The 27,115-nt window shown below is 30.0% G+C and overlaps 1 protein-coding gene and 1 non-coding gene across 2 annotated transcripts in view; both read right to left on the bottom strand.

Annotated features, from left to right (window-relative positions):
* Window positions 1-27,115, bottom strand: part of LOC129907079 (RING-box protein 2) — a 92,273-nt gene that overhangs the window by 18,755 nt on the left and 46,403 nt on the right. The gene's annotated exons all lie outside the window — the stretch shown is intronic.
* Trnae-uuc (transfer RNA glutamic acid (anticodon UUC)) lies at window positions 3,217-3,288 on the bottom strand. The gene has a single exon. It is a non-coding gene; the product is annotated as a tRNA-Glu (tRNA).

The raw sequence follows: 27,115 nt of genomic DNA, 5'->3' as shown, positions 1-27,115 counted from the left end.
AATGAATGTTGAAAAAAAAAAAAATAAGTTACATTTTTTTTTCAAAACTTTTATTAAAAAAAGTTCTTCGAAAATGAAATACTTTTTAATTTTTTTCATAAACCGTAATACATTTTGACATTTCCTTTTATAATTATTCCAAATCATAATAAATGTGGCCAAAAACATTTGAAAATTAATGCTTTTTATATTACGAAAAAGTTTTAAAAACGACATGTTAAAATTTTTTCAATAATTTTTTTTTTCAAAAATCTGAGTTCAATTACCATTCTTTCAAAAGCCGTTCATTCAATTAACTTAATTTTAATTTTACATTTATGACTAAGCTTCTAGCTTTTAAAAAATGTATATTTTAATATTGTAGGTGTTGCCGTTGTGTTCAAATATTTTGTTTTGTGTTTGAAGTCAATTAATAAGAAAATTGCATCTATCGCTTGAACTATGGAAGATTGAATTTCCTAGACAATCTTTTGGCATCAATTAATTTATGAAATTTAAGAAAATTTTTTGAAAAAAATTTGTTTTTGTTCACAAAAATCTTCAATTAAATTTAAAAAATTAAAACGGCAACACCGGCAATTTTTAATTTATAGACTTTAAAGTATTTTTAATTACCGACGTTTGAAAAAAAAAGATCATCAAAATCTAAGCTGTTCGGCCGGGTTCCCTAATATTGCCAATTTTTGATCTTTAGTTACTCCACTATTATACAAGGCTGGCTAAAAGATTTTTTTTTCTTTTATTTAAAATGAATCTTCTGGCAAAAATGTGTCTAAAGGAAGGCTTGTTAACGAGGCTTGATAAGAATTTGGCACAAACCATTAATTGAAGGTACTATGAATAGATTATGATTGACAAGCCTCTTCCTATTATTATTAGTTGCCCTTTTAAGTCGTGCCAAGTTTTTATTTGTTATTTTTCTGTTTTCTTGTTTTGATTTTTATAATTTTTTCGGACACGTTTTTAGTTTAAAGTGTTTGAGTAGGTGGGTGTTTACAAACAACTTGGAATGTCAAGAAAATTAGTTTTTATTTTTAAAAATAACATCTTCTCGGAATGAATTTGAAATATTTTTGACAATTTTTTTCGACAAAAATAAAAAAAAAATTGTCAAAATGGTTTAGGGTTGTGTTTTTTTTTTTCATTTCAAAAAAATAAATCATAATTTTTTGAAATTTTGGTATTTTTTTTCTAGATAAAGTGCTCATAATTTGAATGAAGACGAAAAAATGTATAGTTCTAAACCTTATTAATGGTTTTAGCCTAAGTTTAAGATAAGTTTTTTCAACTATTGCTCTTCAAAAATTACTATGTTGTCTGCAAGAAAGTGCTTCAATTATTCAGTTTTTTGTAGTAGGTATTTAATGGACAGAGATGTGAGTTTTTTTTTTTTTTAACACATTTTGATCAGATGATTTGCAGTCGTCTTGTTTATATTATCGTCAGACATGTCGAATAGATTTGCTAGCACTTTACAGTTTTTAGGGTTTTAAAGATAGCTGTACACAAAACAATTGCTTTTTCAAATCACGCTAACATAATTTCTGGATTTTATATTTCTGGTAATGACTATATTGAATTCTAGTTGCAAATAATTTTTGAAAAAAAAAAAGAACTAAATTATGACCAAAAATGAGTAGGTAAATGAAATTGAAATATGACGACACTGCAGCCACCAGCTTTCCAATACAAAAAGAATTGGTTCACTCAGTCCAAAGTTATAAGGTAACAAACACAAAAAAATACAGACGAATTGAATACCTTTTCCTTTTTGGAAGTCGGTACTTTGATTGATTCCGGTTTTGTCAGTTTTTTCCACTTTCTTAGTTGCAAATTAGGCTAGTTTTTTCAAAAAATTCAAAATTATTCCATCACCTTTAAATCCACATCTTTTATATGACAAGGACAACCTAATAAATTAAAAAAATAATAAATTTTAAATCATCTGAAAGCTATTTATTTCACCTTTTATTTGACTTTTCAATCATGTTTCTACCATGCCTACAAAAAAAGTAAGAATTTTTTAAAGTCAACCATCTCGAAATTTAAAACTGAGATTTCGGTACTTCCTGTTCCTACACTGGTGGCTGGTCATTGGCAACAGATCTCCATACGTGTTTTGTGGTATTTTCACGTTTTTGATATATCAAATGAATGTTAATATTATCAGCATGCGTATTAAACTTAAATAAAATTGTCATGTGTCCTAGATCAAAATATATAACGTGTTTAGAAAAAGAACATCTTTTTATCGTTATCTCAGGATTTTGAATATTAAAAATAAATGAAATTTTGCACAATTATAGTTTATTTAATTACCTATCTACAGTACAAATTTCATTCTCTATCTATCTATCTACTAAAACAAAAAACTTATAACAAGTTGAATGTTCGTGTCGCGTTTTCGTTTCATCTTGTTTCAAATCACTACGAAACTAAAGAAGTTTTCACTTCAAAAAAAAAAAAAAAAAAAACATTAGATTCTGAAATTTTTCTCAATATTTTTGAGGTTATGTTAAAAAAAAATTTCATAATTTAAGGAAAAACTATTCTGAATGAAAACTCCCGCGGAAATGTGTTCGGGAGAAGGCTTCCAAATAAAAAAAAATCTAGTTTGTTTTCTTTTCGTTAACTTCTTCTTCTTCCTTTTTCTCAGCGCTGTTATGATCTCGATGTCGAGGGGATCATAACCTTCCCACGTTACTGCTTCACACTAGTGATCCGCCTGTGGGGTTCGCCGTTTCTTTTCGTTAACTAAATGATGAAAAGGCAAAAAGAGAGTAACATTTATGGAAGATTTTTGATTGGGAGCCCATTTCTCGAACACATATTTCTCCGGGACTTTTCATTCAGAATAGGACTGAATATCAAAATTTGAAATGTCCCTAACAGGAATTTCCTCAACTTTAATAAGTTCTGTGGTGGCCGTGGCACAAAATTGTCACAATAATTTTCCAAATATTTCTCACAAAACCGAATTTTACTTAAACAAAAATCCCTCTAATGACAATTTTTATGTTACGATACACATTATGTACTGGTTACTGGACATTAAAAATCACAGTAGATTAATATATCAATAATATAGAAATATAGAAACAAACATTATTATCAATTCTTCATTGAAAAAATTTCACTTAACGCAAAAGACTGAACGGCTCTGAACTTAACTCAACAAAAGTTAAAAAAAATCAAGACAATTATTATAAAAAAAATTTCCCATACCGGGAATCGAACCCGGGCCTTCTGGGTGAAAGCCAGATATCCTAGCCACTAGACCATATGGGATATTGAAAACTGTTCAGCAGATGTAAAATATAATAAATACAAAAATGCTATTTCCAGCAATTATGATTCATAGCAGCTAGCTATATTGAACTCGAAGTCTTCTGTGGTGAAATAAGTCAACTCTTCAAACATCCACTGGTTGGTAGGTAACTGATATTGATAACTCTCTTTCGCTACAGCATTAAGTGAAACAAGTTAAAATCTCTTTAGTGGTAATTTAAGAGATATCAGTTGAAATTGAAATCCAGTTTGTCTCAGCAACTGGTGAAAGTTTGAAACCACAATATTAACTCCATTAAAACACACACACATAGACAACTCTTTTGCTGACAAAAAATAACAAAAATCTAAAATCTTTATGAGCCTGTTCCACCAACGTTCTATCAAAAAGGTGTAGGTGGTATTTTATGCTGTTGCTGACGCACAATCAAGAAAAAAAACCCATTGAGGACTACGTGATACTTTGCAGAACAATTTGAATACAAGCGGCGGCGCACTGTTGTCCAAAATGACTTATCTCGTTGCAAAAATCATAACTTTTGAACGGATTGAGGTAGCGGTACAGTTTTTTTTTTAATTTGAAGGAAATTTCCAGGGCTGTTACACCAATGAATTTCAAGAAAATTGTTTTACAGGGTGTTTAGGAATCATCGGCCGAAAACCGATTTTCTTAAAAAAAAAAATATTTAAATTAAAATTGGTATGCCATTTTGTAGAAATCACTAATTCACATCTAAAAAAAGTTCAGATTACACTTTTCCATGATATTACGATTATAGAGAATGCCAAAAAAGTTGGTCCCGGAAGTCCGTCTGTCTGTCTGTCTGTATAAGGATCTACATCCTAAACGGATGGACCGATTGACTTCAAATTTGGTATGTAGCATTTTTTGGAGACCCTCCAGAGGTGTTTTTGGAATTAATTTTTTTGGGCCAAAAATAACGGTACTTGTCATACACCAATTTCAGTAAAGCTGTAATTGCTCAAAAACGGCTCCAACGATTTTGTTTAAAAAATTCAAATGTAAGTTTGAAAACAAGGTCTATCTTCTAATGAAAAAAATTTTTTTGGAAAATCATTATTAACGGTACCTGCCATAGAACGGTTTTTTTTACATCCGATATTCTCCGAAACGGCTTATTCGATTTCAACGAAACTTTTTTTGAAGAAGCACTTATATAACTCAAATATAAGCCAAAAATAAAATTTCAAAAAAAATAATTTTTGGATTTTTAAAAAAATTTTGAAATTTTTTTTTGAAAAATAAAATTTTCGAAAACGGGACATTGTATTTTTTTGAAATTTTGTTTTTAGATGTGGATTAGTGATTTCTACAAAATGGCATACCAATTTTAATTTAAACATTTTTTTTAAAGAAAATCTGTTCCTTCTGCCTTCATTTTTTTTCAAAGTACAAAATCTCGGCAGTGCGCAAGCATGCGCAGCTAAATATTTTTATTTTGAATCAACAATTGATTGGTACACATACCCTATTCGGCTTAATGAATGGAACCGAATGGATTTTTTACGGTACCTGCCATAAAACCGTTTTTTTTTCAAATCCGATATTCTCCAAAACGGCTTATTCGATTTCAACGAAACTTTTTGTGAAGAAGCACTTATATAACTCAAATATAAGCCAAAAATAAAATTTAAAAAAAAATAATTTTTGGATTTTTAAAAAAATTTTGAAATTTTTTTTTGAAAAATAAAATTTTCGAAAACGGGACATTGTATTTTTTTGAAATTTTGTTTTTAAATGTGGATTAGTGATTTCTACAAAATGGCATACCAATTTTAATTTAAACTTTTTTTTTAAAGAAAATCTGTTTTTGGCCGATGATTCCGAAACACCCTGTGAAATAATTTTATTGAAATTCATTGGTATAACAGCCCTAGAAATGTCCTTCAAATAAAAAAAAAAATTGTACCGCTAACTCAATCCGTTCAAAAGTTATGATTTTTGCAACGAGATAAGTCATTTTGGACAACCGTGCGGCGGGTGTTTTTTGTGTGTTCCTTATATATTATGTTTTAAAGGTCATTTCCATTTCGTATTCTGAAGCATGATTACGTGACGTCATTCACGGAGGCTCGTTTCGCTTGGAACCAATCAGCTTGATGCAATGTCGTATTGAGTTTTTTTGTTTTTGTTGTGGTGAAACTCTATTTCCATTCCATCGATAAAATGACTAAGCAAGAAAGAATGGTAATCGAAGGGTAGGTGAGAGGTAAAGGGAAATACCGGCATTTGTGCGGGGATTACGATTTTTCGTTTTACATTGTAAAGAATGTTGTTCGCCCCTTTGATAGAAATAGAGTGTTGCTACTTTGGTGCTCTGCTGGCTGAATGTTGCTGATGTTGAGTTAGTTTGCTAGTGTTTGTGGCGCCGTTTTGTCGCTTTCATTTCTATCTTCAGCAGATTTGAAACGTGAGCAACACTATCGACAAAAATAGTGTTGCACTCATAACAAGTTCGGAGAGTAAACAAGGAAGGGGGAATATGTCAAAGACAAGCCTTCGTCAGAGTTGAAAAAAAAAAGAAAATAATAAAAGAGGTGTGCCATATAATAATTACACTGGTCAACAAAATTAAACTTTTTTTTTGTTACAGAAACCAAGGTATACTTTTCTATAGGATTTTGGTGTGCTAAGCTCGAATCCGAAGTCAAAAAAATTCTATCACATCACGTTTTTGAGATAGTCCCGTTAGAAAATCGAAAATTCCGCTTTTTACCAGTTTTCGAGATTATTTCTTAGCTTTTGGTTAGTTGTTTTAGATAAATTTGTAACGGTTTCTAGTAGAACTAAATCTTGTCTTTCTAAATCCGTTTAAATCTTTTAAAAATCTCTTTTCTTCTTTGAGAAATCTGAAGTTGAAATCAACGTGTTTGGTATATCTTATGTTTATTTACTTTTAATAGCGAATCTCTAAAAGTTCTTTGCCAATCGCTTTCAAATTTTGACACAACGTTTCGTTTACATTCCATTAAGTTCTTGTCTTGTTTTTAACAAGAAAAAAATTATATTTTTCTCACTAGTAATTATTTAGTATAACTTATCTGACACAGTCACGCTTTGATGTATCTCACCGCGATTCACCACTTTCGCAGATATAAAAACTTGCAAGATTCAAAATAGAACGTTGTGTCAAAATTTGAAAGCGATTGGCAAAGAACTTTTTGAGATTCGCTATTAAAAGTAAATAAACATAAGATATACCAAACACGTTGATTTCAACTTCAGATTTCTCAACGAAGAAAAGAAATTTTTAAAAGATTTAAACGGATTTAGAAAGACAAGATTTAGTTCTACTAGAAACCGTTACAAATTTTTTTAAAACAAATAACCAAAGCTAAGAAATAATCTCGAAAACTGGTAAAAAGCGGCATTTTCGATTTTCTAACGGGATTATCTCAAAAACGTGATGTGATAGAATTGTTCTGACTCCAGATTCGAGCTCAGCACCCAAAAAACCTATAGAAAAGTATGTCTTGATGTCTGTAACAAAAACCTTGTTGACCAGTGTTATAGAAGTTCAAACGGCTAAGGTGCAAACGAAAAAGTGTATGATGCAACAGTGATAAACTATTGTGATAGGTCTTTTGAATTATGACTATTTAAAATTTTTGACATATTATTTTAGGTTTACTGAATAATTCAAGGTCATTTGAATTTCATCAAATAGTGCTGAAAGAAATAAATTATGGTGATGAAATCAATTAATGGGTATCGCTCAAGTGAAGTCATGAATAAGATGAATCCTCCTTTTTGCTGCTTTGTGATGCTCAACTGAAAGTTATAGATCTCGCATGAAATTGAAATCTATTGGAGGTTTAGAGCAGAGGTGGTGTACAGTGTACACATAACATTATGTTATTGACTGTATAGTTTCAAGGTGAAATTAAGGGAAAGAAACAAGAGTAGATTTTCTTTTACGAAATATAGCCCAGGGAAATTAGTAAATTAAATCGCATTTTTCGCGGGACAAAATTTTTTTCATGGAATGTGTTCGGGTGGTTGTCCTTATCATAAAAGTCAATTTGTTGGGATAATTGGAGGTTGGGAACAGCCGCCATCTTGGAAAAGAGATTGGTATAGTTTTTATTTAGCCCATTCACATTAAGTGGAAAACTTAATAAAATACCTAAACCAGTTGCTAATATTATATGCGCACTCAAAGAGTAGATATATTCTAAAATAACCAAACTGGCGGTTTCATTTTATGAACTCCTTGATTTATTGGATCTTTATTTAAAGTAACATGTTAAACTAACGTGTCGTTCCCGTAAAATTAACATGATGCTTTAGTAAAATATATGAGTTATCTCAGTTAAATAGATGGATGGATAGCCGTTTAAGTCAACAAAATGTAAGATGAAATTGATGGAATTGTTTTGGTAAAATAAACGGAACTCTCCGGTAAAATATTGTTCTGATAAAATCAATGAATTTTACCATTAAAATTAATACGATGTTGTGATTAATTTAGTAATATTCTTGCACAAATTCGAATGATTTATCGAAAAATATTAACGCCATGTTGTCCAGGAAAATTTAAAGGATTGAAAATTTAAAGGATTGAAAAATTTAAAGGATTAGCTCTCAATTTGAATCCAGCGATACAACAGTTATCAAATTTTTAACAAACAAATCATTATTATACTGATAAATGGCTATCATTTCTATGCGTTTTGGTGGGTTAAGAATAGGTAGCTTACATCTACTTAATTGGAGTATAATGTATTATGTTCTTAAACCCGATTTAAAGTCTTCCAGTCAAAAATTATTAATTTGCTTTCAAACAACTATCACACCTGCCATACTTTAAAATTTTTCCATACAATTCTTAACAAAACAATATGAACTTAAAAAAATGAACAAAAACCATGAACTTGAAGTTCAAGTTTAATTTCAATTTGTTTATGTGAAGTGAGTTTAATATACAAAATAAAAGACCAAAAAAAAACTTGTCACTAAGAGATAATCTTAATTAAAGCTGTTTGTTGGTGTTTGGTGCTATAATGCACTCAATTAACATTGCACTGCAATAATAAAAAAACAAAAAACTTTTCACTTGACATAAACAAAAAATAAAAAAACATTTATTAGAGCGATAAGACCTAATCAGACGCTAATTGTAAACAAACCGACTAAATTAGTATAACAACAAGATTCCTACTGGTTACATCAGAGAACAAATAATAATAATCATATGTCTTTTTTGTAGATGTGCCTACTTGTATGAAGTTATACCTATTTTATTTGACTAAATGATTTGGATTAAATCATAAATTATCCAGTAATAAATAATTGGGATTTTTTTTTTATTAGTAGAGTAATATTAATAATAAATAAGTGTGACTTATCAGTTTGATATCATCTCTTTGTTGATTTATTACAAGGCACTTATATGGGTTATTTATTATGATTATGATTATCATTGCAGATAAACAGAAAGTGCATTATGCATTTAATTAAAACAAAAAGGGTGTTCATGAAATTGGTTCGGGGATTGAAAAGCCATTTAAAGTAGAAAATTGAAATACATTATGTATCAACAAATATTTTTTTCAAAGTAATTTTTCAAAAAAAAATATTATTAACTATCTTAAATTGATATTAAATTAAACAACTTGAAATTAATTGGATGGATTCATTTTTATTGTTACATTAATGTGCTAAACGGAAATGCAAACTGTTTCTTGCATTTGGGACTTTGGGTGGTAGGTATACTTACGACACATTACGTTGGATCATTTGTCTTTGATGGTGAGATTATTGGTGAGGGAAACCTCAGAAGGATTTAGTTGGGCGCTAAGTCCAAAATCTGTGTAAGAAAACTATGAACTCAGAAGATAATCAAAGTGAACAGGGAGAAGTTTATAGAAGCTTTAATTTATTATTGCTCTACACATGATGTGTGTCACAAACTAATTTGGAAGAACCAATAGGTACTAGATTTTTAAGTACATAGTTAATTTAATACATTATTTTAACGGTAAGTTTATTTAATGGTTTAGGTAAGCACTAAACTAAAATATTAGGTAGTGTAGTAGGTTTACAAACTTGAAACAGACTCTAGAGGGGTTTTGGAATTAATTTTTTTGGACCAAAAATAACGGTTAACTTGTCATACAAAAATTTCGAAAAAGTTTACGAAAACGGCTCCAACGATTTTCGTAAAAAAATTCAAATAGTAGTTTTTAGACAAGGTCTATCTTTCCATGAAAAAAAATTATTTTTGGAAAATCATTTTTAACGATACCTGCCATAGAACCGCTTTTTTCATATTCTGTAGTTCTAGTGAATTTTTTTGCCAACTACTTTAATTTCAACGAAATTTTTCATATAAAAGCATTTATATAATTATAATACAAATCAAAAATAAAATTTTGAAAAAAATATTTTTTCGATATTTAAAAGTAGGTATTTTGAAAATTTATTTTTTTTTGAAAAATTTTGTTTTAGATGTTGATTAGTATACTTTGTACAAAATGGCATACCAAATTTATTTTAACAATTTAACTGTCCAATGAGTCACATATGACTCAATATATATGTTTTGTCCTAAGCCAACAGTGTCCCATGTCTCATATATGATTTTTTTTCAAAAAATTATTTATAAAATTATTAATTATAAGAAAAAAACGGCTCTAACGATTGGAATTTTTTTCAAATTGCATTTGTTTTGGAGCTTCATTTTATTTAACATGTTGTTTTTATCCATTAAAAAAGATTTTTTTTTTTTCAAATAAATTTTCTAAATCTTATATATAAAAATGAGTTCGTTTAGTGTGTGTGGCCGATAAACTCGCGTTTGGCTGGTCCGATTTTGGTAATTTTTTTTTTGTTTGAAAGGTATTTATATGTAGATGGTTTGTATCAAAAAAAAAATAATACCTTTCCTCGCATCTTTGCATAGCTGTCAATTTGTACGAGTAAAAAAACACTCTCGCTTTCTAAAAATGTTAACCAAGCTTAATTTGTAAAGCTTTCAAAATAATTAAAAAAGCCTGATTTTGAGTGAAACAAATAATTATTCGTCTTGTGTCATTATATCCACATATGGACTGCACAAATAAAATGTATATTCAATCTCTGATCTTCATTGAGGACACGTGTTTGATTATTGCGAGCAAAGCATTGGCACTGTTAGGATTGGTTGTTCCAAATCGCGCAGACCAAGATGTTCTTGATCAGAAATACAACGCGAAAGGCAAATATTTGTGCAAACCAATGTGTCAAAGTTAAACGATCAACAAAAGTACACCATTATGCAAGGTGTCATCAATCAGAGTTATGGTTTGTATCTATTGTATATATTTCTCCTGTGCGTTTGTTTGTGACCCTACTCTTAAACGACTAGACAGATTTTTCTGATATTTTGTGTGAAATGTATGTGAAAAACTCCATCCGAAACAGGTTTTGTTTTATAATTGGACCACCCAGAGAAAAAACGCATAGTAATTTTTAATCCGTTCTACATTGAATCAATGGTGAAAAATATATTCATTAATTTTCTAAAAAGTCGTCCTATGCTTAACTTACAGTTTGTCACATCAATTTTTATAAGTGAGATGGCACAGTGGTAAAGCACAAGCTTGTCAATCCAGGTATAGCAGGTTCGATCCCCAGCAGATGCCAGTTTTACTTTTTTAATTTTTTTAATGTGTGAACAACTTTGATTTAATGTGTGAACAACTTTGATTTAATGTGTGAACAACTTTGATTTAAAGTGTGCTACTTTGATTCAATCATTTTCCACTTTAGGCTAAAAATGTAGTGATTTTCCATTGATTCAAAGTGGTTTAGATTGATTTTACGTTGTTTTTTGGCTCAGTGACCCGGTAGGTGGCGCTGCTGTCAAGTTATAGGCAAATTCCATATTTGGGGTCGAATAACTGTACAGATATTTGTGAAATTTTGTGTATGTGATAAGGTCTATCCGTTACAGGTTTTGTTTTAAAATATGATCCGGTAGGTGGCGCTGTTTTCAAGTTATACACTGAGGGAAAAAACAACTTAAAATCAACGAAAACCACATTGACTCAACTATTTTTCGGAATGATTTTGCGTTGATGATGAAAATTTTAAAATCAAAGTGGAACATCGTTAGTTTAAAGTGGTTTGCCGTTATAAAACTTTGAAAAAATGCATCAATTTATTAAAAAAAAAAAATAAAAAAATTAACAGCCACTGGGGATCGAACCTACAACTCTTGGATCTCCAGGCGAATGCAGCAACGTTCTATCTCGCTGTTGAAAATAAGGGTGATAAAATGCAACATAAGCTGAAGTCCGACAAAAATAAAAAAATTTCTTACGTTGTTTCAATTTTAATTTAAAGATGTTTCCTGTTAGTTTTTTCAACATTAAATCAACGTTGAACGTTTTACATTTTAAGTTGCGTTTTTTCCCTCAGTGTAGGCAAATTCCATAGGTGGGGTCGAATGACTGGACAGATTTTTGTGAAATTTTGTGTTATGACAAGGTTCATTCGAGACAAGTTTTGTTTCATGATTGGACCCAGTTGTTGGCACTGTTGTCAAGTTTAAGGAAAATTGCATATTTTGAACGAACGACTGAACAGAATTTGTGAAATTTTTTTTGTCTGATAAAATTCATTCGGAACATGTTTTGTTTCATAAATTGGACCCGGTAGGTGGCGCTGTTGCCAAAGTATGTATAGACAAATTTCATATTTTGAGTCCGAAAGACTTGACAGATTTTTGTGAAAGTTCGTTTGTGTGATAAGGTCCATCCATGTTTTGTAAATTATAATTGTATGCGGTAGGTGGCGCTGTTGTTAAATTATAGGCAAATATTCCATATATGAAGTTCGAGAGACTTGACGCTGCTGTCAAGTTATAGTTAAATTCCATATTTGGAGTCCGAGCAGCTGTATAGACTTTTATGAAATTTTTTGCGTTTGATAAGGTTCATTCGAGACAGGTTTTGTTTTATAGTTGGACCTGGTACGTTGCGCTGCTGTCAAGTTATGAGCAAATTCAGTATTTGGGATTCAAAGAGCTCATATTCAAGGCTAATAAAAACAAACATGATTTAAATCTTTAAAATGTTATATCCTCAATTAAAATTGTTAACCACTAAGCTATCTCACAGTTGAAAATTGGTATGATAAACTGAAACTTAAAATTTGTTTAAGTTGTTTCTACTAACAATTTAATAATACAATATTTTAATATTTAGACGTATGCATAGAATTAAGACGGAATCTTTTCTACTGTTTGAATTTCCTAAATAGCCAAAAAATATCAAATTTTAGTAGCGATTGTAAGTGATTGAAAGGAGGTCGAGACACATACGATTTTGTTTTTAAAAACATTTTTTTACTATTTGCATACAAGATACATAAATTATAATAGCTGTCAAACAAATGGTTTGCTTTTTTTAATACTTTATACAATTTAATGTTTGTGCCCCATATATCAAGTTGTGGCCCGATTTTTTTATATTGGAAAAGGTTAACACATTACAAAGCCAAAAATTGGAAATAAATACTAGAAAAATGCGGAACTAAGTCCGCCGGGTCAGCTAGTTTTTTTATAAAAACTCTTAAAAATTTTAGCAACTTGAACACCAAGAGCAGGTTTGTGCGACCCAGTGGTAGATTTTATTTGTTATCAATTGACTTTTCTTTGCAAATTTATTTACATATTTTTGTATGAAATTGAATGCTCTATAGTCTACAACAAAGGCCTTTAACAGATTTAAAAGATTTCGAGGTCTTAAATGTGAGAAAATCATTAAAAATTCGTTTTTTATTCTTAATTTTGTAACAAATTGAAAAATTATAATAATCAAACGGACAAGATAAGTTCTTTTTCTAATAATATATGCATTATTTTAAAATAAGCAAGAAGTATTATTGTGGGGCCCCAACGTTCTACAAAAAAGATTCTTGGTTTTAAATCGATTGCTTTGGCCGTTTAGAAGGTTAGGATCTCAAAATTATATAAGAAAATGTTAAAGGATTTAAGAAGTATCATGGTTTTAAACCATTTAAAATGTTGTAGGGTAGGATGGTATAAGAGTGCGCGGTTGATAAGAGTGCGCACAGCGATTTTCTACGGTTTGAAAGGGAATATAAGACTGAATGCACTTATTTTGGAAAGATCTAAGTGAGTTTGATCTGCTGTCAAAATTTCATGTAAATGTCTTTGTAAACAGAGGTGCTAGTTAAGTTTAAGTTTTTTAGCACTTTTTTTTTTCATATTTTTCTTGCCAAACAAATTAAATTTTCCGCTTAACAACAAAAAATAACAATAAACAAAGTATGGGACATTGAAAAGTCGACAAAAAGAAACATTTAAGTAACACGTAAGATTGGTCATAAAGTGCATTGTGAAATACATATATATTCTTCGATTACATGTCTGGACGTGTAAGAGTGCGCACCATGATGATGTATAAGAGTGCGCGGGTTAAAAGAGCAGTAAATGCTATCCAAGGCTTCAAAATAACTGGCATTTGTCCATATACCAGCAAACAGCAGCTAGAAAAAGCAATTCCAATTAAAAAGAAACCAAATACAAGTTTTAAAAAAAACAAGAGAATGAAAGTAACTAGGAAATATTGAAATTTTCTCGGAAGCATTAATCGAAGACTAAATTAATTGTTAATAAACAAGGAGTGATGGGTTGAAAAATACTCTGTTTATTTAAAGATAGGCAGTTTTATTTGCGACTTTTATGCGAACTTACACCTGTAAGCAGCTGCGCACTCTTACAAACTAAGCCGCGCACTCTTACACAATAGTTTGTATAAGAGTGCGCAAATTACCTAGTGTGGTATTTTGTTTATAACTATTGAATTAATACATTTTTGTTACCAGTTTTAAGTTTTTTTCGTTGCTTTGATTATAAACTAAAAACTATATATAAAAAAAGTAGTTAAATTCTTTTTGTTATTGTTTTATTTGGTGTTTTGTCTAAAATGCGCACTCTTATACCACCTTACCCTACCTATATAAAATGCTAAAATGGAAGCTAATATCTACATGCAATAAGCGGAACAATGCAAGCTTAGTACGTTACTGGATACAACTAGTTTATCTAACAGTCTATTGAACCAAACCAGTAATAGTATAAGAGCACGATTGTATCATTTTTACTAGATTGTATTGAGTTATACTTGCCAGACCAAGAATCTAAATATTCCTTAATTGAAATCCTGTTATCAAAGTACACATTTTCTGATAAAAAAAAATCTTACACAAGATTTTAACTTTACTATGACGTGAGCAAAGTTTACGTCTGTAAGTTTTGTTGTCAATCCAATTCAAAAAGCCTATTTAATTTTTTTTTCAGGTTTTTATGGAAATTTTTCTTAAAATATTCATAAAAGTCTCATACGTCATAGTTAAACGACGGCTCGTGAGTAAATTAGTTTATTTTATTCTTCACGAACAAGTTTTCATCATAAAAGTTTCCATTTCTTTATACCATACCCTACGACACTAAACTAAAACCTAAAAATAGATTTAAACTTGAATATGCAAATGAAAAAATATATTTTTATTTTTAATAGACAATGCTGTCATCATTGGCATTAAATTTATCTTTAGAAATTAAAAATGCTACTCGATGCGTTGTAGACCTTTGCTTGTAAATTTCCGTGTTTTGAGATAGCTGTTCAAAAAGTGTTTAATTCATGTTTGGCCTTTAAAGTTCAAAACCCCTTCTTTGACCTTTTTTCAAAAACTAAAGGTTAGAAATACGAATACTACAAAATGGGTTTTTTTGTTTTGTTTTTTATCGCAGTTCTGAGAAATTCGCAATAAGTCTACAATATTTCAGTTATTTTTTCTTGATGAATACGTCCAAAGGTAAGACTCTAAAATTCCCGACTTTATTTCCTTTACCTCTGATAACAACTTTAAAATTTGCAAAACAAAAAAAAAAAAAACAAATTGATTAATTGTAGGTGTGTCAGCTAAAAGTCCAATAATCAATTTACGATTGAAAAAAATTTATCGTCTATGAATGAGTATGTATTGATTCCAGACAAAAGTATGTGAGTCTTACTTCCTTAAGAAATTGCCGAAAAATGAATCTGTATCTTATCTGCATGATGTGGCACTAAAGTATTTTAATGAGCTGCTAAAAATGATAAAAGCTTTTTTTCAAAGCTCCAAAAAACAATCACATGAAAAATTTCGCTCTCTCTCTTTCGATACGTATATATGTATACAAAACATTTACACGCATATAATTTGAACTTCACATGTGCGTTTAGACAAGGCACGTGAGACGTAGACGTGCGAGAAAGCTTACTTGCGTTCGTCGATATAATGAAGACGAACGGACACAAGGGGGGAGCTCTGTAGTCGCCGCCGACGGATGACGGCGTCATCGTCATCACGCCAGCCAAATGAAATTCATAATATGCAAATACATAACACTACTTATTACTTTGCTGAATCGCTATTAAGTTGTTTTGACCTTTTTTTTTCTGATTTTGTTGTTGTTGTTGGCTGAAGTTGACGCGCACGCCGCTGCTAACATATATATCTTTTGAATTAATTTCTGATCAATTGGTTCAATTAACTTGAGACTATTTTTTGTCAGATCATAAAAAAGAAAGGCGGATCGCACTTTACCTAAGCTTGGAAAAAAGACTAACTTGACTTTTACTGGTTTTAACTATTTTTTTTTTTCATTCTGATCCTCTATTGTCATTTATATCGATCACAAAAGTAGAGCTTTAAGTGATTTACGTAAGTGGCTTGTCGTGCCGGCATGCTAATGGAATTTCTATACTTTTCGGTCAGGTAATATGCTAGTATAATTGACTTGTCAAACCAATGTGCATATTTGAAATTAAAAAAATAAAATCAAGCAAACTTATTCTAATGTATTCACAATAGTCTCATTTGTCAGAGTTGAATAGGTAGGTACTTGATTATCTGGTATACGGATCTGATTCCTTTTGTTTTATACAGTACGGTTTACTAAGTTAAATACAAATAATAATTATTGAGTAATGTAAAAAAAAAAACCAACAAAAAGAATTTCGTTGAAGAATTCAACATAACCCAAAAACCAAAAATTATGTCACAACGTTATATTGGGATATGTACATAAGTCAAAATGGTGAAGGAAACAAAATTTGATTTGATTTAGACAGTTTTGTTGAAGTTCTTGTAAGAAATAAGGTTGTGTCTATTTTAGCTTTTAAGCTATGATTACACGGTCAACGAAATCGGTCAACGCGTTGACTCTCGGACGTCAAGAAAAATTCCATATTCTCTCTGTCATCTCACCGTCAACGTTCACAGTGTCAATGCATAAAACATTGAATATAACACGATTGACACTATTGCGTCAATGTTGTCCTAAATTACGTTGACCCGCAGGTGTGTCAACGTGACGTTTACATAGCAGTGTCAACGCGTTGCGACTCGCAAAACTTTGTCGATCACACGGTTTGACACAAAGCAAAAATTTAAATTTTCCAAAAATATTTTGTAAACAAAATAAAATGCACTACTGGGGTCACACGTACTTGCTCTTATGCTTAAAGTTACTCTAATGTTAAAACTTTTTATTCAAGAAAATTAAGAAAATTTAAAATTTGATATTTTCAAGAAATTAAAAAAAATAAAATCTGTTTTTATAATTAATTAAATACCGTTTTAAATGATCTTTCACAAAAAACCAAGTATGCCAGTTTACTTCTTGTATAAAAAGGAATTTTTAGAAAAAAATTTTCGAAAATCGTTAAAGCCGTTTTTTTAAAAAATAATTTTTTATATATACAAATTTTCTAACATTTAAAAAAAAAATTGGTATGCCATTTTGAAGAAATAATTTCATAAAAACGAAATTTCAAAATTTTTCATTAACGCGTTTTCAAAAAATTGATTTTTCAAAAAATATTTTGAAATATTTTTTAAAAATCCAAAAATGAGTTTTTTGAAAACTTTCTAAAATTTTAATATGACCTAGACGCTTTTGTATAAAAATTTTCGTTGAAATCGGGGCGGCCTTGAACGAGATATTCATAAATCAAAAAAAACCGTTCTATGACAGGTACCGTTAATAATGGTAAAAAAATATTTTTTTATTTGGAAAGTTGGCTCTTATGTGTAATACTACACTCAAAAATTTTAACCAAAATCGTTAGAGCCGTTTTTGAAAAAAAAATAACTTTTCTATTCCCGTTATATGACAGGTACCGTTAGTTTTGGTCCTAAAAAAAATAATTTTAATTTGTCCTCTAGGGAATCACCCAAAACTGTTAACTACCAAGTTTGAACAAAACCACTCGAATAGTTTAGGCTGTAGCTCGAGGTACATACAGACAGACAGAGTTGCCGGTTTGGCATTCTCCATCATCGTAATGTCATGTAAAATTGTTATCTCGAGTTCGATTTTTTTTACGAATCCTAAACTTGCCCTATAGTACCCATATCGCAAGTAAAAAGCGGACAAAATGAGATTTAAAAAAAAACTCTCATAGAAAAATTAAACGAAAATTTGTTTTAATGGTTGCATTCAAATGTAAATATTTCGTTTCGAGATATGCACAATGCACTTTTAAGATAAAAGTCTTAAATGAATTCTGATAAGATTGTTGAACGAATATTAATGCAAAATTAATAAAGTTTTGTCGAAAAATTAGACAAAAAAAAAAAAAAAAAATAAAAAAGTTTCGACATTTGATTTAAAAAAAAATCGAAAAAAAATCAATATGACCACCTTCAAACGCTTAAAGCATAAAAACGCGGCACCCGATGTTATTGGTTATGGTCTTAAAATGTGGTTTAGAATATACAAATGGTTTTTGATCTTCTGAAAAAAAAAAATTTGTTTGCATCCAACATTGATGTCATGGCCATACCGAAAAGTTTTTTTTTTCAAAAATCGCCCTACAAAAAATGTTCGCAATCCAACTTTCATCACATTTATATAGAAAAAACAATATCAATCTGAAACGATGACACGGTATTAAATTCAGCCCCGTCAACGCTGGAACAGGGTCATTGCTATGACACCCAGTCCTAAAACCCTGTCAACGCGTCCCAATGGCATTGACAGAGAGATTACACGGTCATCGAAAATAGTCAATGCGTTGACCCAAAAATGTGGGTCAACGCGAGTGTCATCGTACCCGTCAACGCAATGACAGCAGTTTTCGTTGACTATCACACGACGCGACGTGACACTCTTGCGACAGATTGTGACGTCATTTTTACCTCAGAGAGCCAACGCGTTGACCGATTGCGTTGAACGTGTAATCATAGCTTTAGGTGTTTAATAAAAGATTACCACAGGTGTTTTTACAAGCTGCTTACAAAAATTCACTGTACATGACTTTTTGTAATAGTTTTTTTTTTATGAAAATTTTTGTAACCACACCTTAACATCTATACCAATACCTTTTTTTCAGTAAAAAAAAATCTTTAAGAAACACACATTTTTCTATACCACCTAAAACCTCTTAAAGCATTTACCTTTGAAGCCTAGTACATACTTATGCATTCATACAATTGCATACTATTTTTGTTGTTGTTGTTTTTTGATAATTTGTGCACAAAAAACGATTTTAGTTTTTTTTTCTAAAAATTCTTTGTTATACAAAAAAAAAATGGCATCGTTTGTAGATAAAAACTATTTAAAAAGATGTTTTTGTAATTTTTAAACAAGTTTTATATTACATTTTAAGTTTTTTTTATTAAAGTTCTTATAATTTAATACAAAAAATGTTCTTTTATGAGTTTTCGAAAAGCTTTCATATTCTAAACAACTTTTTCCATAAGAACAAGTATGTGCGACGCAGCCGTGCATTTTATTTTCAATACTGCGTTTCCAGATTGAAAGACATACGATTAAAAAGATGCACTTAATCCCGTGAACCGTAGTGTCTTTGTGCGCTTATTTCTTTTTTGAGATCAATGATCCTCTTCATTGAGAACTTTCTAGAGACATTTGGAAACGATGATGATGATGATTTAGGAAGACAAAAGAGTGCTACTTCTCACGTCTTCTAAATCAATATATAACAGCGCATATCAATTAAGGCAAGGCACTGCACTCGCACTTGTCATTGTCAATCTGTTGTTGGTGTTGCATACATGTAGCATTAATACATAGGGAAAATATGGGACCGGCTTTATGGATGAAGAGATGAAAGTAGGTAGTCCTTTATGTTTTTTTTTTTTTTTTTTGATTTTTTGTTGGAATTAATTTTTGGAATGGAAAATTTTCGGAAAGTGAGAGAATAATGGAAGATGAATTTTTCGGTATGTAGGTATTGGGTCCATATTCATTGATGCAATGCGTATATTAATTTTTTTTTATTTAAAGAGTTTTTGGGGATTTTCCACACGCGCACGCAACCGGTTTAAGTGAATTGCTCTAAAACATATGGTTTTAAGTTGAGGAAAGGGAGATCGTATGATTTTAATTGTTTATTATTCCTTTTTTTTTTTGGTGTTGTCAGAAGAGGAATATCGTTGCTACCTCCAGAGTAGGCATATATAATATAGGTAGCTATACATTAAGGTGGGTTTTGGGTTTTTTTTTCGAATTTCAAATCGTAATAGCGCGGAAAAGTTGTGAATGGTGAAGACTAAGAGGGGGTTAAAAAATAATCAAAATCGGTTAATATCTTCAATCCGCGCATCGGCTCTAAAGCTTAAAAAAATATTTAAAAAATTGTATTTTTACAAAAAAAAAATTTAAACACCCTAACAACTTTTTTTTTAATAAAATAGCTTTGGACAACCTTTATATTAGCTAAATATTAAGTAGAAAAAAAATTGTTCAAGTTGGGTAAGGACTTCCGGTCGCACATGCGTTTTGAAATTTGTCGAAATATGGCAAAATTCCTATTTTTACGAATTTTTTTTTAATGGTTTAGACTATTTGGTAAATTATTATTTTTCCCAAATTTGAAGTAAAAATGAAGTTGACACAATCAGTGAATGCTATGAACTCGTTAAAGATTTGAAATTCTGTTGGTCAAGAGGGATTTGACTATGTATCATTCTCCTCGTCGCACAGTGGTGCTTTATGGCGTCAAAAATCATTTACACAGCCATTTCTTGACGAAAAGTCATGAAATTTGGGACACTGAAACATATTAGTATTAGAAATACGAAAAATCTTCCAACTTTTATTTTTTCAAAATGGTGGTTCCAAAATGGCGAACAGAATAAGCGTTTATAGAATTTTCTTTTACAAAACTGAATATAAGCTAAAAATTTAGCTAAATTGATGTCAAAAAGATGTTCGCTCTTAGATTCGTTTAGAACTGTTCATATTCAATGAAAAACAAAATTAAAAAAATTTAAAACAAAGACCAAAACGTACCAAAGTAGTAAAAAACACTTTAGATATATACCCTTTTTATGCTATTTCTTGGAGGAGAATGATACATAGTCAAATCCCTCTTGACCAACAGATTTTCAAATCTTTAACGAGTCCATAGCATTCACTGATTGTGTCAACTTTATTTTAACTTCAAATTTGGGAAAAATAATAATTTACCAAATAGTCTAAGCCAATAAAAAAAATCGTAAAAATAGGAATTTTGCCATATTTCGACAAATTTCAAAACGCATGTGCGACCGGAAGTCCTTACCCAACTTGAACAATTTTTTTTCTACTTAATATTTACTTTTCTACTTAATATTTAGCTAATATAAAGGTTGTCCAAAGCTATTATATTAAAAAAAAAAGATGTTAAGGTGTTTAAATTTTTTTTGTAAAAATACAATTTTTTAAATATTTTTGCAAGCTTTAGAGCCGATGCGCGGATTGAAGATATTAACCGATTTTGATTATTTTTTAACCCCCTCTTAGTCTTCGCCCTTACCAACTTTTCTGCGCTATTACGATTTGAAATTCGAAAAAAACCCAAAAACGACCCACCTTACTATACATATCCTACTTGTTGCAGCATCATTATTCAATATAAAATAAAATCAATTATCATGTTTTGATAGTTTGTGAATGTGATTAATGATACAAAATGTAAGAAATGGTAAGATGGCAACATTGGCAACCGGTTTTTTTTAAACTTAATCGTGCAAATTTGCTATAATCTTTTAGCAGTGTTCCTTTGAACAACGAAGTCCGCCCTAATTTCTCCAAATATGTTTTGATCAATTTTTAAGAAAGCCAGAAAAAAGATATCTTTCTAAGTTTTAATTTTACATCTTGGACTGAACTGTATAAAATAAAAGTACATCTTTTTTACAAGCCTAATTCTCATGAAAAGCTAAAACAGTTTTTTCTGTTGTTAACTGGGCCAAATAGGACGAGAGTTCAAAAATCTAAATGTCAGGTAATTGATTTCGAAATATGAATATTTTTGAGAGACTTTTATTAATTTCTCATTAATTTTTGTCAGCTTCAAATTTTCTGTTCTAAGAGAATTCCGGTTTCAATTACATATAAAACTTTGAAATCAAAGTCCGATTTTTTTTAAATAAATTTAAAAATGCAAAAAAGAAATAAGAAACAAGAAAAATTAAACCCGTTCATAATAATCAATCTCATATCATTTCAATGCGTCACAATAAAGGAAATGCCAAACTGTCTTGAACAAGAGTTGTGGGTAGCAAATTATTTGTTATATCTGTCATTAAAATTGCGGCATTTCTTTTATTTTGTTTGAATAACTTGATAGTGAATTATGCAAATGTTCTCTGGTGGAACTTTTTTTTTAAGTTAACGGCTATTAGCATAAACGTAAATCAGGTTCGTTGTATGCCATATTTTGTACTTCTCTTATTTTTGGAGGAATTTTTGTAGTTTTATTGATCTTAAAATAAAATAACCTTGTGGTTAGTGTTTTTTTTTTTGATTTTGCAACTCGTAAAACTGGAATTACTGTTCAAGCAATGTTTTTTTTTTTAAACAAAAATCACTTTTTCCTTATTTTTATGATCTTAACTGAATTTTGAGTTAGATCAAATTTGAAAGCGATTGGCAAAGAACATTTCGAGATTTGCTATTAAAAATGAGAAGATATTTGAAAGATCTAAACGGATTTAGAAAGACAAGATTTAGTCCTTTTAGAAACCGTTACAAATATATTTATAACAAATAACCAAACGCTAAGAAATATCCTCGAAAAAACTGGTAAAAAGCGGCATTTTCGATTTTCTAACGGGATTATTTCAAAAACTTAATGTGATAGAATTTTTTTGACTTCGGATTCGAGCACAGCACTTCAAAATTCTATAGAAAAGTATACCTACATACCTTGGTTTCTGTAACAAAAAAAAAAAAGTTTAATTTTGCTGCCCAGTGTTATTGGTTTTTATACATAATTTAAAATGTATAACGAACTTGAAAAAATTTACCACATTTTCCACAGGTTGTTCAGTTTCACTTTATCTTCACCAATTTTACGCGCCTTCAGAAACAAATATTCTTTATTGGAGGTCAAAGGACTATATTTGCCCTATTTTAAACTTCCGAACCCAGAACTTGCTCGATTTTTTTAACTTTCTCTAAAGCCATTGTCTAGAGTTAAGCTCAGAGGCTGATAATTAAAGGTCTATCGTGCCCACGGTATCAGCACAATAAATACTAGTTATTATATTTAATTCCGTGATTCTGTGATATAAATAGCAAGCATACATTGAACATAATTTACGTTTTTTAGTTACGATGTCATACTGAATTCCTCTATTTTGAATCATTAGAGTGTAGCTGCGAACATCGGTTATCAGTTATCACCAATAAAACTAATATCTATTAAACAAAGCTAACATATTTTTTAAGGTCTGAAACTGCAAGGCAGTGGTAAGTCTTGTATGTGTATAACATTTATCTAGAAGAATTCTTTGTAGAAACTTTTAAAATCGTACACCTATGTTTCACTTATAAAACATTTAGTTCTAGAACTACTTTTTTCTAGTTTTGAACGTTGTTTCCGTTTCAGGTTCAGTTTGACTAAAAGCTTCGTTAGATGACCCACAGAATTGACGTTGAGTGTGTTAAAGGTGCAAACATATATAGAAATAGATTTATGTTGCTAGCTACACTCAAAACTAGATGGCACTCAAAAAAGTGTTGTTTTAAAAAACCGTGTATCTTAAATCTCTCGTTGCTCAAAACTGAATTTTAGGACTTACGCCGATTTGATTACTGCCTATTTTAGTGTATGTAAGTACATAAATCATCATGAGCGCCAAAGGTTTTTAGGTTTTACTGTCGACATGAGAGAATTCACTTAAGCTAGCAGGTCACTTTCATAGGCCATTTCTGAAAGGTTTTGAACTATTTGGAACTCCTTTAATAGCCCAGGGAAATTAGTAATTTAAATCGCATTTTTCGCGGGACAAAATTTTTTTCATGGAATGTGTTCGGGTGGTTGTCCTTATCATAAAAGTCAATTTGTTGGGAAAATTGGAGGTTGGGAACAGCCGCCATCTTGGAAAAGAGATTGGTAGCGTTTTTATTGAATAGCTCCATTGTTATTCATTTTAACAGAAAATGACAAAGGTAGGACTTATTAACAATAAAATTATCTAAACAATGATATACAAAACAATTCCGTGAGTTGATTAAATAAAATTTTATAGTTGGTCAAAGTGCGGGTTTGTATCGCAAGGTTGGGACAAAATGACATTTTTTCATATATCTGACGAACTTTTGATTTGTTTGGATAATTCTTCAAGAATGTATTATAGTACTTATAATTACCTATAAAATGAGCCCACAATCGTTATTGTAACCATCGTATTGTAGAAGTAATCTAACTCCGAAACTCTCCATGTACTAGTCAAAAGTGAGAAAAAAGCTAGTTTTTTGCTAGTAGGCCGAGAAAATTTTGGGAGTAGAGGTATAACCAAAATATAAGTACGCAGTTTTGCTGCCATACTCGTGTTAATGTCGATTTCAAAGGTCTGACAACTCTAATTTTGGGCTTTATACGGTTTTTGGGGGGTTAAATAACTTAAATTTTCCAGTTAACGTGAATGGGCTAAATTTGTACTATTTGAAATTATAAATATACAAGCTGATGCTCTATTATTTTTCCTAAATCTGGACACCTTAATCTCGGCTATGGGGTTAATAGAACTCACGATATAAGCTTTTTTAACTAACCATATCAGGCTTTTCAATTCAAATAAACAAACAAAAATCGAAACAAAAAAGCCTCTAAAACATAATCGTATAAACGGCTTATATCTTGAGTTCTATTGGTCACATCCTCAAGATTGGGGTGTCTAGATTTAGGAAAAATAATAGGGAATCAGCTTGTATATTTATAATTTCAAATAGTATAAATTTAGCCCATTCACGTTAACTGGAAAACTTACGTTATTAAACCCCCCAAAAACCGTATAAAGCCCAAAATTAGAGTTGTCAGACCTTTGAAATCGACATTAACACGAGTATGGCAGCAAAACTGCGTACTTATATTTTGGTTATACCTCTACTCCCAAAATTTTCTCGGCCTACTAGCAAAAAACTAGCTTTTTTCTCACTTTTGACTAGTACATGGAGAGTTTCGGAGTTAGATTACTTCTACAATACGATGGTTACAATAACGATTGTGGGCTCATTTTATAGGTAATTATAAGTACTATAATTCATTCTTGAAGAATTATCCAAACAAATCAAAAGTTCGTCAGATATATGAAAAAATGTCATTTTGTCCCAACCTTGCGATACAAACCCGCACTTTGACCAACTATAAAATTTTATTTAATCAACTCACGGAATTGTTTTGTATATCATTGTTTAGATAATTTTATTGTTAATAAGTCCTACCTTTGTCATTTTCTGTTAAAATGAATAACAATGGAGCTATTCAATAAAAACGCTACCAATCTCTTTTCCAAGATGGCGGCTGTTCCCAACCTCCAATTTTCCCAACAAATTGACTTTTATGATAAGGACAACCACCCGAACACATTCCATGAAAAAAATTTTGTCCCGCGAAAAATGCGATTTCATGCCCATATTTTGACTAATTGCCCTGAGCTATAATAGTAGAGAGTAACTAAAGCAAATTATTAGGGAACCCGGCCGAACAGCTCTGATTTTGACGATTTTTTTTTTCAAACTTAGGTAATTAAAAATACTTTAAAGTCTATAGATTAAAAATTGCCGGTGTTGCCGTATTGTTTTTAAAATTGAAATTAATTTTTTTTTTAACTAAACCATTTTTTTTGCTTAAATTTCATGATAGCAAAAGATTCTCTAGGTAATTTAAGTAAAATATATAAAAGGCAGTAAGGGACAATCTTCCATCGTTTAAGCGATAAATGCAATTTTCTAACATTCTGACCTCAAACACAAAAAAAATATTTTGAAAACAACGGCAACACCTACAACATTTTAAAATACATTTTTAAAAAGCCAGAAGCTCATTCATATCTCTTAAATTTAAATCCACTAAATTTAATCAAGACTTTTTGAAAAAATGGTCCTCAAACTCAGAATTAAAAAAAAAAATGTTATTAGAAAAATTTAAAATCACCTTTTTCCAAACTTTTTCTAATAAAATATGAATTTATTTAAAAAAAATTTTGGCCATAAATATTATCAGTTGAATTTCGAAGCAAAAAAGGTAAAATATATCACACTTTTGAAAAAAAAAAATGAAAAATTACTTCAATTTCAATGGTTTTTTATATTAAAACTGAATGTTTGCATTGAAATAATTAATTTTCTCAAAGACTGTGGTAAATAGGAACTTTAAATTTTTGCTATTTAACTTTCAACATTAAGGGTTATTAAATGAATAAAAAATAATTTTATGTTTAGATGTTGAACTTTAAAAAAATAAATAAGTTATAATTTTTTTCAAAACATTTATTAAAAAAAGTTCTTCGAAAATGAAATACTTTTTAATTTTTTTCATTAACCGTAATACATATTGACAATTTCTTTTATAATTTGAAATCATAATAAATTCGGCCAAAAAAATTTGAAAATAAATGCATTTTATATTACGACCAAGTTTAAAAAACGACATGTTAAAATTTTTTCAACAATTTTTTTTTTTTTCAAAAATCTGAGTTCAATTACCATTCTTTCAAAAGCCGTTCATTCAATTACATTAATTTTAATTTTACATATATGACTAAGCTTCTAGCTTTTAAAAAATGTATATTTGAATATTGTAGGTGTTGCCGTTGTGTTCAAATATTTTTTTTTGTGTTTGAAGTCAATTAATAAGAAAATTGCATCTATCGCTTGAACTATGGAAGATTGTCCCTCACTCCCATATATTTTTTTTCCTTGAATTTCCTAGACAATCTTTTGGCATGAATTAATTTATGAAATTTAAGAAAAAATTTTGAAAAAAATTTAAATTAAATTAAATTTAAAAAATCAAAACGGCAACACCGGCAATTTTTAATCTATAGACTTTAAAGTATTTTTAATTACCGACGTTTGAAAAAAAAGATCATCAAAATCTAAGCTGTTCGGCCGGGTTCCCTAATATTGCCAATTTTTGAGCTTTAGTTACTCCACTATAATATTTATTTATGATTTGCAGAATAATTGCGAATAGAACCAGCTGAGTAATAAACGGCTTTTAATCAAACTCATTTCTTTAAAATAAACTTTAAATAATCACTGATAAACAAAACACCAAAATCACGAAGACTTGATTTCAAAAACAGTTTTGCTTATTATTCATTCTACAGCTTTCTTAGGTTTTATTTACTTTATATCTTAATATTAAAAAAATAACACCGCACGCGTTGTTTGTCTCACTAATTTTATTGTTTTTTATCACTAAACGAAAATTATTTCACTTCCTGACTATTGACTTATTGCGAAAAAAAAATAACAAAATAGTCAAGTGAAATTTAACAATT

The sequence above is a fragment of the Episyrphus balteatus genome, chromosome 1, assembly GCF_945859705.1.
Source record: "Episyrphus balteatus chromosome 1, idEpiBalt1.1, whole genome shotgun sequence".
Lineage (NCBI taxonomy): Eukaryota > Metazoa > Arthropoda > Insecta > Diptera > Syrphidae > Episyrphus > Episyrphus balteatus.
The sequence above is the reverse complement of the archived record's forward strand: the minus strand, read 5'-3'. Positions and strand labels throughout refer to the sequence as shown.